Source organism: Oncorhynchus gorbuscha, linkage group LG07 (assembly GCF_021184085.1).
Source record: "Oncorhynchus gorbuscha isolate QuinsamMale2020 ecotype Even-year linkage group LG07, OgorEven_v1.0, whole genome shotgun sequence".
NCBI classification, from domain to species: Eukaryota; Metazoa; Chordata; class Actinopteri; order Salmoniformes; family Salmonidae; genus Oncorhynchus; species Oncorhynchus gorbuscha.
Window position 1 is genome coordinate 13,653,336 of NC_060179.1, and position 14,114 is coordinate 13,667,449.

The 14,114-nt window shown below is 42.4% G+C and overlaps 1 protein-coding gene across 14 annotated transcripts in view; it reads right to left on the reverse strand.

Annotated features, from left to right (window-relative positions):
* The window catches only part of LOC124039496 (thiamin pyrophosphokinase 1-like), a 68,485-nt gene that overhangs the window by 26,672 nt on the left and 27,699 nt on the right, over positions 1-14,114 (reverse strand). For 4 of the 14 annotated variants that reach the window (XR_006839585.1, XR_006839588.1, XR_006839587.1 and 1 more), the window contains 4 exons: positions 12,336-12,512; positions 12,177-12,239; positions 11,549-11,679; positions 11,016-11,439 (listed from right to left, as the gene is read on the reverse strand). The exons of 1 other annotated variant lie outside the window; for it this stretch is intronic. The gene's annotated coding sequence lies outside the window, so the exon portion shown is untranslated. Of the gene's footprint in view, positions 1-11,014; positions 11,440-11,548; positions 11,695-12,176; positions 12,240-12,335; positions 13,730-14,114 lie in introns of those variants that run through there. 9 more of the 14 variants (XR_006839596.1, XR_006839595.1, XR_006839590.1 and 6 more) reach the window with 7 other exon arrangements.

Genomic DNA, 14,114 nt, shown 5'->3' on the forward strand with positions numbered 1-14,114 from the left:
AGCTTAAAGTGGTCCTATGGACAGATACTGTGGAGTGTACAGCTTAAAGTGGTCCTATGGACAGATACTGTGGAGTGTACAGCTTAAAGTGGTCCTATGGACAGATACTGTGGAGTGTACAGCTTAAAGTGGTCCTATGGACAGATACTGTGGAGTGTACAGCTTAAAGTGGTCCTATGGACAGATACTGTGGAGTGTACAGCTTAAAGTGGTCCTATGGACAGATACTGTGGAGTGTACAGCTTAAAGTGGTCCTATGGACAGATACTGTGGAGTGTACAGCTTAAAGTGGTCCTATGGACAGATACTGTGGAGTGTACAGTTTAAAGTGGTCCTATGGACAGATACTGTGGAGTGTACAGCTTAAAGTGGTCCTATGGACAGATACTGTGGAGTGTACAGCTTAAAGTGGTCCTATGGACAGATACTGTGGAGTGTACAGTTTAAAGTGGTCCTATGGACAGATACTGTGGAGTGTACAGCTTAAAGTGGTAACGCCAGGGTAGTGGGTTACTGTGGATCAGCTTTAAAGTGGACCACAGATACTGTGGAGTGTAGAATGTAGTGCACGCATGACTGTAAGTCGCTTTGGATAAAAGTGTCTGCTAAATGGCATATATTATTATTATATTATATTATACTGTGGAGTGTACAGTTTAAAGTGGTCCTATGGACAGATACTGTGGAGTGTACAGCTTAAAGTGGTCCTATGGACAGATACTGTGGAGTGTACAGCTTAAAGTGGTCCTATGGACAGATACTGTGGAGTGTACAGTTTAAAGTGGTCCTATGGACAGATACTGTGGAGTGTACAGCTTAAAGTGGTCCTATGGACAGATACTGTGGAGAGTACAGTTTAAAGTGGTCCTATGGACAGATACTGTGGAGTGTACAGCTTAAAGTGGTCCTATGGACAGATACTGTGGAGTGTACAGCTTAAAGTGGTCCTATGGACAGATACTGTGGAGTGTACAGCTTAAAGTGGTCCTATGGACAGATACTGTGGAGTGTACAGTTTAAAGTGGTCCTATGGACAGATACTGTGGAGTGTACAGCTTAAAGTGGTCCTATGGACAGATACTGTGGAGTGTACAGCTTAAAGTGGTCCTATGGACAGATACTGTGGAGTGTACAGCTTAAAGTGGTCCTATGGACAGATACTGTGGAGTGTACAGCTTAAAGTGGTCCTATGGACAGATACTGTGGAGTGTACAGCTTAAAGTGGTCCTATGGACAGATACTGTGGAGTGTACAGCTTAAAGTGGTCCTATGGACAGATACTGTGGAGTGTACAGCTGTGGAGTGTTAAAGTGGTCCTATGGACAGATACTGTGGAGTGTACAGCTTAAAGTGGTCCTATGGACAGATACTGTGGAGTGTACAGCTTAAAGTGGTCCTATGGACAGATACTGTGGAGTGTACAGCTTAAAGTGGTCCTATGGACAGATACTGTGGAGTGTACAGCTTAAAGTGGTCCTATGGACAGATACTGTGGAGTGTACAGCTTAAAGTGGTCCTATGGACAGATACTGTGGAGTGTACAGCTTAAAGTGGTCCTATGGACAGATACTGTGGAGTGTACAGCTTAAAGTGGTCCTATGGACAGATACTGTGGAGTGTACAGTTTAAAGTGGTCCTATGGACAGATACTGTGGAGTGTACAGTTTAAAGTGGTCCTATGGACAGATACTGTGGAGTGTACAGCTTAAAGTGGTCCTATGGACAGATACTGTGGAGTGTACAGCTTAAAGTGGTCCTATGGACAGATACTGTGGAGTGTACAGCTTAAAGTGGTCCTATGGACAGATACTGTGGAGTGTACAGTTTAAAGTGGTCCTATGGACAGATACTGTGGAGTGTACAGCTTAAAGTGGTCCTATGGACAGATACTGTGGAGTGTACAGCTTAAAGTGGTCCTATGGACAGATACTGTGGAGTGTACAGTTTAAAGTGGTCCTATGGACAGATACTGTGGAGTGTACAGCTTAAAGTGGTAACGCCAGGGTAGTGGGTTCGATCCCCGGGACCACCCATACGTAGAATGTATGCACGCATGACTGTAAGTCGCTTTGGATAAAAGCGTCTGCTAAATGGCATATATTATTATTATATTATATTATATTATACTGTGGAGTGTACAGTTTAAAGTGGTCCTATGGACAGATACTGTGGAGTGTACAGCTTAAAGTGGTCCTATGGACAGATACTGTGGAGTGTACAGCTTAAAGTGGTCCTATGGACAGATACTGTGGAGTGTACGGCTTAAAGTGGTCCTATGGACAGATACTGTGGAGTGTACGGCTTAAAGTGGTCCTATGGACAGATACTGTGGAGTGTACAGCTTAAAGTGGTCCTATGGACAGATACTGTGGAGTGTACGGCTTAAAGTGGTCCTATGGACAGATACTGTGGAGTGTACGGCTTAAAGTGGTCCTATGGACAGATACTGTGGAGTGTACGGCTTAAAGTGGACCTATGGACAGATACTGTGGAGTGTACGGCTTAAAGTGGTCCTATGGACAGATACTGTGGAGTGTACAGTTTAAAGTGGTCCTATGGACAGATACTGTGGAGTGTACAGTTTAAAGTGGTCCTATGGACAGACACTGTGGAGTGTACAGTTTAAAGTGGTCCTATGGACAGATACTGTGGAGTGTACGGCTTAAAGTGGTCCTATGGACAGATACTGTGGAGTGTACGGCTTAAAGTGGTCCTATGGACAGATACTGTGGAGTGTACGGCTTAAAGTGGTCCTATGGACAGATACTGTGGAGTGTACGGCTTAAAGTGGTCCTATGGACAGATACTGTGGAGTGTACGGCTTAAAGTGGTCCTATGGACAGACACTGTGGAGTGTACAGTTTAAAGTGGTCCTATGGACAGATACTACAATCTCCACTGTGGAGCTTTGCAACTCCTTCAGGGTTATCTTTGGTCTCTTAGTTCCCTGTTTGATTAATGCCCTCCTTGTCTGGTCCGTGAGTTTTGGTGGGCGGCCCTCTTGACAGCCCTCTTGACAGGTTCGTTGTGGTGACATATTCATTACATTTTTTAATAATGGATTTAATGGTGCTCCGTGGGATGTTCAAAGTTTCTGATATTTGTTTATAACCCAACCCTGATCTGTACTTCTCCTCAACTTTGTCCCTGACCTGTTTGGAGAGCTTCTTGGTCTTCATGGTGCCGGTTGCTGGGTAGTGCCCCTTGCTGTGTGGTGTTGCAGACTCTGGGAACTTTCAGAACAGGTGTATATAATAATAATAATAATAATATATGCCATTTAGCAGACGCTTTTATCCAAAGCGACTTACAGTCATATGTGCATACATTCTATACACTGAGATCATGTGACAGTACATGTGACACTTAGATTGCACACAGGTGGACTTTATGTAACTAATTACGTGACTCCTGAAGGTAATTGGTTGCACCAGATCTTATTTAGGGGCTTCACAGCAAAGGGGGTGAATACATATGCAACCACCACTTTTCAGTTTTACATTTTTTGAAATAAGTTATTGTTTTTATTTCACCTCACCAATTATACTATTTTTTGTTTGTCCATTACATGAAATCGAAATAAAAATCTATTTAAATTACAGGTTGTAATGCAACAAAATAAGAAAAACACCAAGGGGGATGAATACTTTTGCAAGGCATTGTATATGTATGTACAGTAGATACTTTTGTACCTGTTTCCTCCAGCATCTTCACAAGGTCCTTTGCTGTTGTTCTGGGATTGATTTGCACTTCTCGCACCAAAGTAAGTTCATCTCTAGGACACAGAACGCGTCTCCTTCCCGAGCGGTATGACGGCTGAGTGGTCCTGTGGTGTTCATACTTGCGTACTATTGTTTGTACAGATGAACGTGGTACCTTCAGGCATTTGGAAATTGCTCCCAAGGATGAACCAGACTTGTGGAGGTCTAAAGCTTCCAAAGTCATGACATCATTTTCTGGAATTTTCCAAGCTGTTTAAAGGCATGGTCAACAAAGTGTATGTAAACTTCTGATCCACTGGAATTGTGATACAGTGAATTACAAGTGAAATAATCTGTCTGTAAACAATTGTTGGAAAGATTACTTGTGTCATGCACAAAGTAGATGTCCTAACTTACCTTCCAAAACTACAGTTTGTTAAAATACATTTGTGGAGTGGTTGCCATTGGATGAATCCCAGAACATATTCCAGTCTGTGCAAAACAGTCCTGTAGCGTAGCATCCGCGTCATCTGACCATTTCCTTATTGAACGAGTCACTGGTCCTTCCTACTTTCCTATTTTAGTTTTTGCTTGTAACCAGGAATCAGGATGATAGATTTATGGTCAGACATGCCAAATGGAGGGCGAGGGAGAGCTTTGTATGTGTCTCTGTGTGTGGAGTAAAGGTGGTCTAGAGTTTTTTCCCTCTGGTTGCACATGCTGGTAGAAATGAGGTAAAAAACAGATTTAAGTTTGTGCCACTTCTGGATGAGCATTTTCTTATTTGCTTATGGCCTTAAACAGCTCGTTGAGTGTGGTCTTAGTGCCAGCAACGGTTTGTGGTGGCTTAGAATCATTTTTATGAGAACTCATATAGTGTGGTCTATAGCTTATCTTGAGGTACTCTACCTCAGACGAGCAATACCTTGAGACTTCTTTAATATTAGACATCGCGCACCAGCTGTTTTTGACAAATAGACAAACACCTCCACACCTCGTCATACCAGACAAAGCTGCTTTGCCCCTGAAGCTAGGAAAGCAGAGTCCCTTCCCATCGTCCGAAAACATCTGAAACCCTACCTCTTCAATGGGTATCTTAAATAATCACCCCCCCCCGCACACATATACACACACACCTAAAAAAAGCCTTTTGTGAAACAGCAATCGCACTTCCCAATTTTGTTCTCCTTTACTAGCTATGACTTTGCTGATAGCTACTTTATTTAGAAAACATTTACTTTCTATGCCTGTGATATGTGGTTGTCCCTCCTAGCTATCTGTAGATGTAGGGACGAACTGTAGGTCACTCTGGATAAGAGCATCTGCTAAATGACTAAAATGTATTCGGATGCTGCTATTCTGTTTATTATCCATCCTGATGGCGTAGTCACTTTTAACCCTACCTACATGTACAGTACCATTCAAAAGTTTGGAAACAGTTACTCATTCAAGGTTATTTAAAAACATTTTTTTTTACTATTTTCTACATTGTAGAATAATAGTGAAGACATCAAACTGTGAAATAACACATATGGAATCATATATTAAGCAAAAAAGTTTATATTATATTATATATATTTTAGCCACCCTTTGCCTTGATGACAGTTTTGCAAACTGTTGGCATTCTCTCAAACAGCTTCATGAGGTAGTCACCTGGAATGCATTTCAATTAATAGTTCTGCCTCGTTAAAAGTTCATTTGTGGAATTTCTTTCCTTCTCAATGCGTTTGAGCCAAGTCCATATTATAACAAGAACAGCTCAAATAAGCAAAGAGAAACAACAGTCCATCATTACTTTAAGACATGAAGGTCAGTCATTGGGGAAAATTTCAAGAACTTTTAAAGTTCTTCAAGTGCAGTCACAAAAACCATCAAGCGCTATGATGAAACTGGCTCTCATGAGGACCACCACAGGAAAGGAAGACCCAGAGTTACCTCTGCTGCAGTGGATAAGTTCATTAGAGTTACCAGCCTCAGAAATTGCAGCTCAAATAAATGCTTCACAGAGTTCAATAACAGACACATCTCAGCATCAACTGTTCAGAGAAGACTGCATGAATCAGGCCTTCATGGTCATATTGCTGCAATGAAACCACTACTGAAGGACACCAGTAAGAAGAGACTTGCTTGGGCCAAGAAGAAGAACAAGAACAAGAGCAATGGACATTAGGCTGGTGGAAATCTGTCCTTTGGTCTGATGAGTCCAAATGTAATATTTTTGGTTCCAATCACTGTGGGTTTGTGAGACGCAAAGTGGGTGAACGGATGATCTCCACATGTATGGTTCCTACGTGAAGCATGGAGGAGGAGGTGTGATGGTGCTTTGCTGGTTACACTGTCTGTGATTTATTTGGAATTGAAGGCACACTTAACCAGCATGGCTACCACAGCATTCGGCAGCGATACGCCATCCCATCTGGTTTGCCCTTAGTGGGACTATCATTTGTTTTTCAACAGGACAACCTCCAGGCTGTGTAAGGGCTATTTTACCAAGAAGGAGAGTGATGGAGTGCTGCATCAGATGACCTGGCCTCCACAATCACCCAACCTCAACCCAATTGAGATGGTTTGGGACCGCAGAGTGAGGGAAAAGCAGCCAACAAGTGCTCCTTCAAGACTGTTGGAAAAGCATTCCAGGTGAAGCTGGTTGAGAAAATGACAATAGTGTGCAAAGCTGTCATCAAGGCAAAGGGTGGCTACTTTGAAGAATCTAAAATATATTTAGATTTGTTTAACACTTCTTTTGCTTACTACATTTATTTATTTATTCTTAAAAAAAAATGTCACCTTTATTTAACCAGGTAGGCTAGTTGAGAACAAGTTCTCATTTAGAACTGCAACCTGGCCAAGATAAAGCAAAGCAGTGCTGCACAAACAAAAACAAAGAGTTACACATTGAATAAACAAACATACAGTCAATAACACAATAGAACAAGTCTATATACAGTGAAGTGATTCCATATGTGTTATTTCATAGTTTTGATGTCTTCCCTATTATTCTACAATGTAGAAAATACTAAAATAAAGAAAAACCTTTGAATGAGTAGGTGTGTCCAAACTTTTGACTGGTACTATATATATATATATATATATATATATATATATATATTTTTTTTACATTTATTTTACCTTTATTTAACTAGGCAAGTCAGTTAAGAACAAATTCTTATTTTCAATGACAGCCTAGGAACAGTGGGTTAACTGCCTGTTCAGGGGCAGAACGACAGATTTGTACCTTGTCAGCTCAGGGATTTGAACTTGTAACCTTCCAGTTACTTGTCCAACGCTCTAACCACTAGGCTACCCTGCCGCCCTCACCTTAACTACCTCACACCCCCAGCACATTGACTAGGTACCGGTACTCCTTGCATATAGCATCGCTATTGATATTTTATTGTGTTAGTATTTCCTTATTTAGTGCAAATGTTCTTACTTTTTAACTGTGCATTGTTGGGAAAGGGCTCACATTTCACAGTAATGTTGTATTTAACTGTGCATTGTTGGGAAAGGGCTCACATTTCACAGTAATGTTGTATTTAACTGTGCATTGTTGGGAAAGGGCTCACATTTCACAGTAATGTTGTATTTGCCGCACGCGACAAATAACATTAGATTGAATTAAAAAGCCTTTATTTTTACAAAGCCAATGATGAAAGTTGGAGTTTCCAAAACTCTATTTGGATTACGTTCCTTGAAACATTCCAGTTATTTTTGGCAATGTTCTACAGAACAGCAGAACAATGTCTCAAATGTCAAGGACATCTCTAGTGTATCTGGTTTCTACATTCCATTGTATTGTCCCATAAAACATAGAATGTCAAACTAACCTGGGTCTGTCTGTATTTCGGTCTTCGGTCTGAAGAGCACGTCTTTCCATGTTCTGAAGCTGAAGTTCACCGCAGTACAATCCTCCATCATGTAAATCACCTCCTGCTCCTCACACAAGACTTCACTACTCAAAGGTCATCGGTAAACACGCATATATTTTCAAACCAAATCTGTATTTGTAGAACATACGCTCAGCCAGGTCACCAGTGATACAAGTCAGTGTTCGCCTCTGAGGAGGGTGGGGGATGATGCAGAAACTTGCCACTAGGGACAACGATGAGCGATGTTACCTTCAAGTAGCCTTTGGTTTTGCTAAGACGTTGTGGACGGGTGTAAGCATCTGCCATAACACAAATTGTGACCTTATTTGACCTTTTCTGCTGCTTTTGCGACACGGTTCAATCCCACTTTGAGACAATACTTGTCGAGTAATTAAAAAACTAAATAATCACAACTATTGGTCACTTATGTATTGTTATAATATGTATACATTATAGAATTGTCAGTTAATTACAATATTAATGAAAAATATTTTTTACTGCACTCTAGAGTTGTAGGCCTTGATACCTTACAATGTATTTACATATGTACAGATTCTGTGTGTGTGTGAGAGAGAGAGAGAGCGAGAGAGAATGTGTGTGTGAGAGAGAGAATGTGTGTGTGTGAGAGAGAGAATGTGTGTGCGAGAGAGAGAGAGAGAGAAAGAGGAGAGAATGTGTGTGTGTGTGTGAGAGAGAGAGGAGAGAATGTGTGTGTGTGTGTGTGTGTGTGTGTGTGAGAGGAGAGAATGTGTGTGTGTGTGTGTGTGTGTGTGTGAGAGAGAGAATGTGTGTGCATGTTTATTTTTTTCCCTTGTCACCCAACCCCCACCCCCCATGCTATTCTGCTTCATAAAAAGCTGAGGTCTGGAACTCCCTCCAGGTCACCTCTCTCTTCATTCATTGGCCTTGGTTGCCTGATGACTCAACCTGAATTTTAAATCGCCACATACATTCATTGCGGAGAACAAACTTCAGTTTGGCCGGAGCGGTGTGGATGGGTAGCCAGGGAATGGTTTTGGTACATAAGAAATACTTTTACATGACAATAAACATATTTGCCTGCCACTCCTGGGAACCCTGTACCCACAGTGCCTTCGGGAAGTATTCAGACCCCTTTGAATTTTTCCTCATTGTTACATTACAGGCTGATTCTAAAATTGATAAAATATTCCCCCCCCCCCATCTACACACAATACCCTATAGTGACAAAGCAAAAACAGGTAAAAAAAATATTGTGACAATTATTATTATTTTTTTAAATAACGAAATGTCACATTTACATAAGTATCAGACCCTTTACTCAGTACTTTGTTGAAGCATCTTTGGCAGCAATTACAGCATCAAGTCTTCTTGGTTATGACGCTACAAGCTTGGCACATCTGTATTTGGGGAGTTTCTCCCATTCTTCCCTGCAGATCCTCTCAAGGTCTGTCAGGTTGGATGGGGAGTGTCGCTGCACAGCTATATTAGGGTCTCTCCAGAGATGTTAAATCGGGTTCAATTCCAGGCTCTGTCTAGGCCACTCAAGGACATTCAGAGATCTATCCCGAAGCCTCTCCTGCGTTGTCTTGGCTGTGTCCTTAGGGTCGTTGTCCTGTTTGAAGTTGAACCTTTGCCCCAATCTGAGAACTTGCTCCAGAGCACTCAGGACTTCATCAAGGATCTCTCTGTGCTTTGCTCCATTCATCTTTTCCTCAATCCTGACTAGTCTCCCGGTCCCTGCTGCTGAAAAACATCCCCACAGCTACCACCACCATGCTTCACCGTAGGGATGGTGCCAGGTTTCCTCCAGATGTGGCAGTTGGCATTCAGGCCAAAGACTTCAATCTTGGTTTCATCAGACCAGAGAATCTTGTTTCTCATGGTCTGAGAGTCCTTTAGGTGCCTTTTGGCAAACTCCAAGTGGGCTGTCATGTGCCTTTTACTGAGGAGTGGCTTCCATCTGGCCACTCTACCATAAAGGCCTGATTGGTGGAGTGCTGTAGAGATGGTTGTCCTTCTGGAATGTTCTCCCATCTCCACAGAGGAACTCTAGAGCTGTGTGACCATGGCCCTTTTCCCCCGATTGCTCTGGGCGGCCAGCTCTAGGAAGAGTATTGGTGGTTACAAACGTCTTTCATTAAAGAATGATGGAGGCCACTGTGTTCTTGGGGATCTTAAATGCTGCAGACATGTTTTGGTACCCTTCCCCAGATCTGTGCCTCGACACAATCCTGTCTCGGAGCTCTACGGACCTTTCCTTCGAACTCATGGCTTGGTTTTGCTGACATGCACTCTCAACCGTGGGATCTTATATAAAATGTGTGTGCCTTTCCAAATCATGTCCAATGAATTGAATTTACCACAGGTGGATTCCAATCAAGTTGTAGAAACATCTCAAGGATAATCAATTGAAAATGAATGCACCTGAGCTCAATTTCAAGTTTCATAGCAAAGGGTCTGAATACTTATTTAAATAAGGTATTTTTTTTTATTTTATGTAATAAATTTGCAACAATTTCTGAAAACATGTTTTTGCTTTGTCATTATGGGGTATTATGTGTAGATTGCTGTGGTAGCATAATCAGAATCCTTTAGGTAACATTGATAAATAAGATGTTTTATTAATTTTCATAAGTATGCTTATGTGGAAAAAGTTACTTGGGCCCAGAGAGGGGAAAGGTCGGGTTAGTCTTATCTGTGAATGTGTCTGGAAACTATTCCTAAACCATGTGAGGAGATGGGGTGATTAATGGGGAACCAGTTAGGTGGCTCCACAATGTCTGTGAGCCAGTCACTTCTCTCTGTAAGCTTGTCCAGGAGGGGTTGTATTTTTTATGGGAGTATCTAGAAATTGACAATTGATATATGCCATTGGATGAGGTAATGTTTTGGTCCAAAATGGTACCAATAATGAGATAAGAACTTTGTCTAAGAGGGCAAACTGAAGGATAATTTATAGCTAATGCTGTCTGGCTATAGAGTACTTCTTTTTTTCTGGTAAAAGTTTCTTTGTATAATGTTCCTAAGATCTGTTATTCGTCATGTGAGTTTTGATGGGTGTGTCTTGGCTATACATGATACGAAGGACTGTTTTGTAAGCACTCTCAGAGAATTCATTTATGGACACTGAATTGATCTGAGAGTCACAGGGCTATGTTGAAGCTCATATAATTAAAGATGGACTTTATGATAACTGACTTGTGTGTGGTTTGCTCTCTCATGATTTGGTAATACAGGAAATTTCCACGACATTGCTGACATTTAAAAAAATCAATTTTTAGAATAAGGCTGTAACATAACAAAATGTGGGAAAAGTCAAGGGGTCTGAATAATTTCCGAAGGCACGGTATGTGAGGGCTGTTGGGGCCCTGTTTCAGCACCAGATGACAAAATCTGCACACACTCCCAGAGGTCTGCCGACTTCCTTTTGATCATTAATTTTTAAAAAATCTGAGAAATATCCAATATTCCAAACTGTTGCTCTAAATGTGAATGTAATTTATTGCACATAATCCTCAAATAAAATGTAGCATACATAAAATAACTGTACACATTAAGCAATACTGTTTTACAATATTATCAACATCACTTTGATTTGGTAGATATTTAGAGTAATTATGTAGATATTGATAATGGAAATGTAGGCATACAGTAGATATCTCCAATCCTAAAATAAAATGGAAGATTCATAAAATAAACAAGTTATTACAATTTATTTATATTGGGGATAATGTGTGTGTGTGGGAGACAGACACAGAGAGAGAGCGTGTGTGTGCATGTTTTATGTTTCCTTGTCAGCCACCCATCTCTGCTTTGTCAGTTTTGATAGGCCCCATGTATGCACTTCTGTGTGAGGCTGTCGGGCAGTGGTGGAGAGCATGGCCGATCTGAAAGAGAGATGCACAAAGTGACAGTAACTATACAGGTCAACAACATGTTTGTGTGCACATCTGTTGGTGTGAGTGAGTGAGCGTATGTAATATAATTATGAATGACCTGTATCCATCTGGGTCTCCTCAATAGTTTCTCCCTTCACGACCAGTGTAGTAGGACCTGGTGCAGCCGGTAATTAAATACCACAGCAGAGGACTGCTGTGACTGCAGATGAACTGCTGGGGGTGGCAGATCTAAAAGAGAAAGGCCTAGATTCAATCAGATCAAGAGTTAACCGCTGAAAGCCGACAACCGCATAGCTGAGGTGTAACTGCCTCGGAACTGTCAAATCGGTGAGCAGCTGCACCCATCCTACCCGTGTTACAAATTCAAAACGAGAAACTTTAGGCTATACAGACATATTGATGCTCAAATTAAAAAAATAATTAAATGAAATAATGAGGATTTCTATCAGACTACTCAAGGTGTAGATTACATCTCACATTCCAGTGTTCAAACTTGTAAACAGGGCTGCATGAGTTCTCTGTTAATGCGACTCCGTGCAGCCAATGGCAATGTCCGCTTTAAGTATAATGCCAGTAGCAGCTTGTGAATGACAGCTCTAACACAGTTCCACCTCAGACACCACCAAAACAACCACTATGTGGATGTCAGCTAAAGTGGATGTGATTGAATAGAGCCCCAAGTGAGGGAGAGTGTGCATGTGTGTATACATGTATGTGATAATCACCTGTCACAGCCAGTGTAGCAGGTGCAGGGGGTGATGAATGCAGCTGTGAGGACTGTGGTTGAGCTAATAGGGGTGTCAGATTTAAAAAAGGTACAATTTTTTTAAGTGAAAATAATTATACAACAAAACCGAGTGAGTGAGTGAGTGAGTGATAATTACCTGGACCACATCACGCTTCAGGTCTCCAAGCCTCTGGAAGTTCCAGCGTGCCACTCCAGGCCACGAACAGCTTGGTAGAAACACGGTTACCTGTCACCCACGAGCAGGTTGGCAGATCTTAAAGCAGGTTGGCAGATCTTAAAGCAGGTTGGCAGATCTTAAAGCAGGTTGGCAGATCTTAAAGCAGGATGGCAGATGACAAAACCTTGACTATACACAAACCTAAATTAAAGTGTGTGTGTGGCAACCACGCAGCAGACTTGATTTTCCCTACTGCTCATTGTACTTCCCCTCGCAATCTGTGGTGTGTGTGATCTGTGTTATTGTGACTCAGACCTGAGTCAAACTGACCACATCCTCGTAGTAGGATATTCAGTGATTCTCTTTGGGGGGGGGGGGGGGGGACTGTGTAAAAAGGATAATATTCAGATCTGGATTGACAAGTACGTTAAATCATGTGACGTTACAAAACCTCTAGGGCTTTTAGTCTACACAAATGAACCCGCTGTTTGATCCTGTCTCTCTCTACCGGACCTACTGTTTGATCCTGTCTCTCTCTACCGGACCTACTGTTTGATCCTGTCTCTCTACCGGACCTACTGTTTGATCCTGCCTCTCTCTACCGGACCTACTGTTTGATCCTGTCTCTCTCTACCGGACCTACTGTTTGATCCTGTCTCTCTCTACCGGACCTACTGTTTGATCCTGTCTCTCTCTACCAGACTTACTGTTTGATCCTGTCTCTCTCTACCGGACCTACTGTTTTATCCTGTCTCTCTACCGGACCTACTGTTTGATCCTGTCTCTCTCTACCGGACCTACTGTTTGATCCTGTCTCTCTCTACCAGACTTACTGTTTGATCCTGTCTCTCTCTACCGGACCTACTGTTTTATCCTGTCTCTCTACCGGACCTACTGTTTGATCCTGTCTCTCTCTACCGGACCTACTGTTTGATCCTGTCTCTCTCTACCGGACCTACTGTTTTATCCTGTCTCTCTCTACCGGACCTACTGTTTGATCCTGTTTCTCTCTACCGGACCTACTATTTGATCATGTCTCTATCGGACCTACTGTTTGATCCTGTCTCTCTCTACCGGACCTACTGTTTCAACCTCTAAATGCTCAGCTTTGAAGATCCAACTGGCATTTACTCCTGAAGTGCTGAACCATTTCACCCTCTATAACCACTGTGATTATTATTTGACCCTGCTGGTCATCTATGAACATTTAAATTCCTTGAAGAACGATCTGGCCAAAATACTGTACTTATATAATTTCCACCAGCACAGCCAGAAGAGGACTGGCCACCCCTCAGAGCCAGGCTCCTCTCTACCCAGCACAGCCAGAAGACTGGCCACCCCTCAGAGCCAGGCTCCTCTCTACCCGGCACAGCCAGAAGGAGACTGGCCACCCCTCAGAGCCTGGCTCCTCTCTACCCGGCACAGCCAGAAAAAGACTGGCCACCCATCAGAGCCAGGCTCCTCTCTACCCAGCACAGCCAGAAGAAGACTGGCCACCCCTCAGAGCCTGGCTCCTCTCTACCCGGCACAGCCAGAAAAAGACTGGCCACCCCTCAGAGCCTGGCTCCTCTCTACCCGGCACAGCCAGAAGACTGGCCACCCCTCAGAGCCTGGCTCCTCTCTAGGTTTCTGCCTTTCTACAGAGTTTTTCCTTACTGCTTCTACATCTGCATTGCTTGCTCTTTGGGGTTTTAGGCTGGGTATCTGTATAAGCACTTTGTGACAACTGTTGACGTAAAAGGGAATTCACAGTCGTAT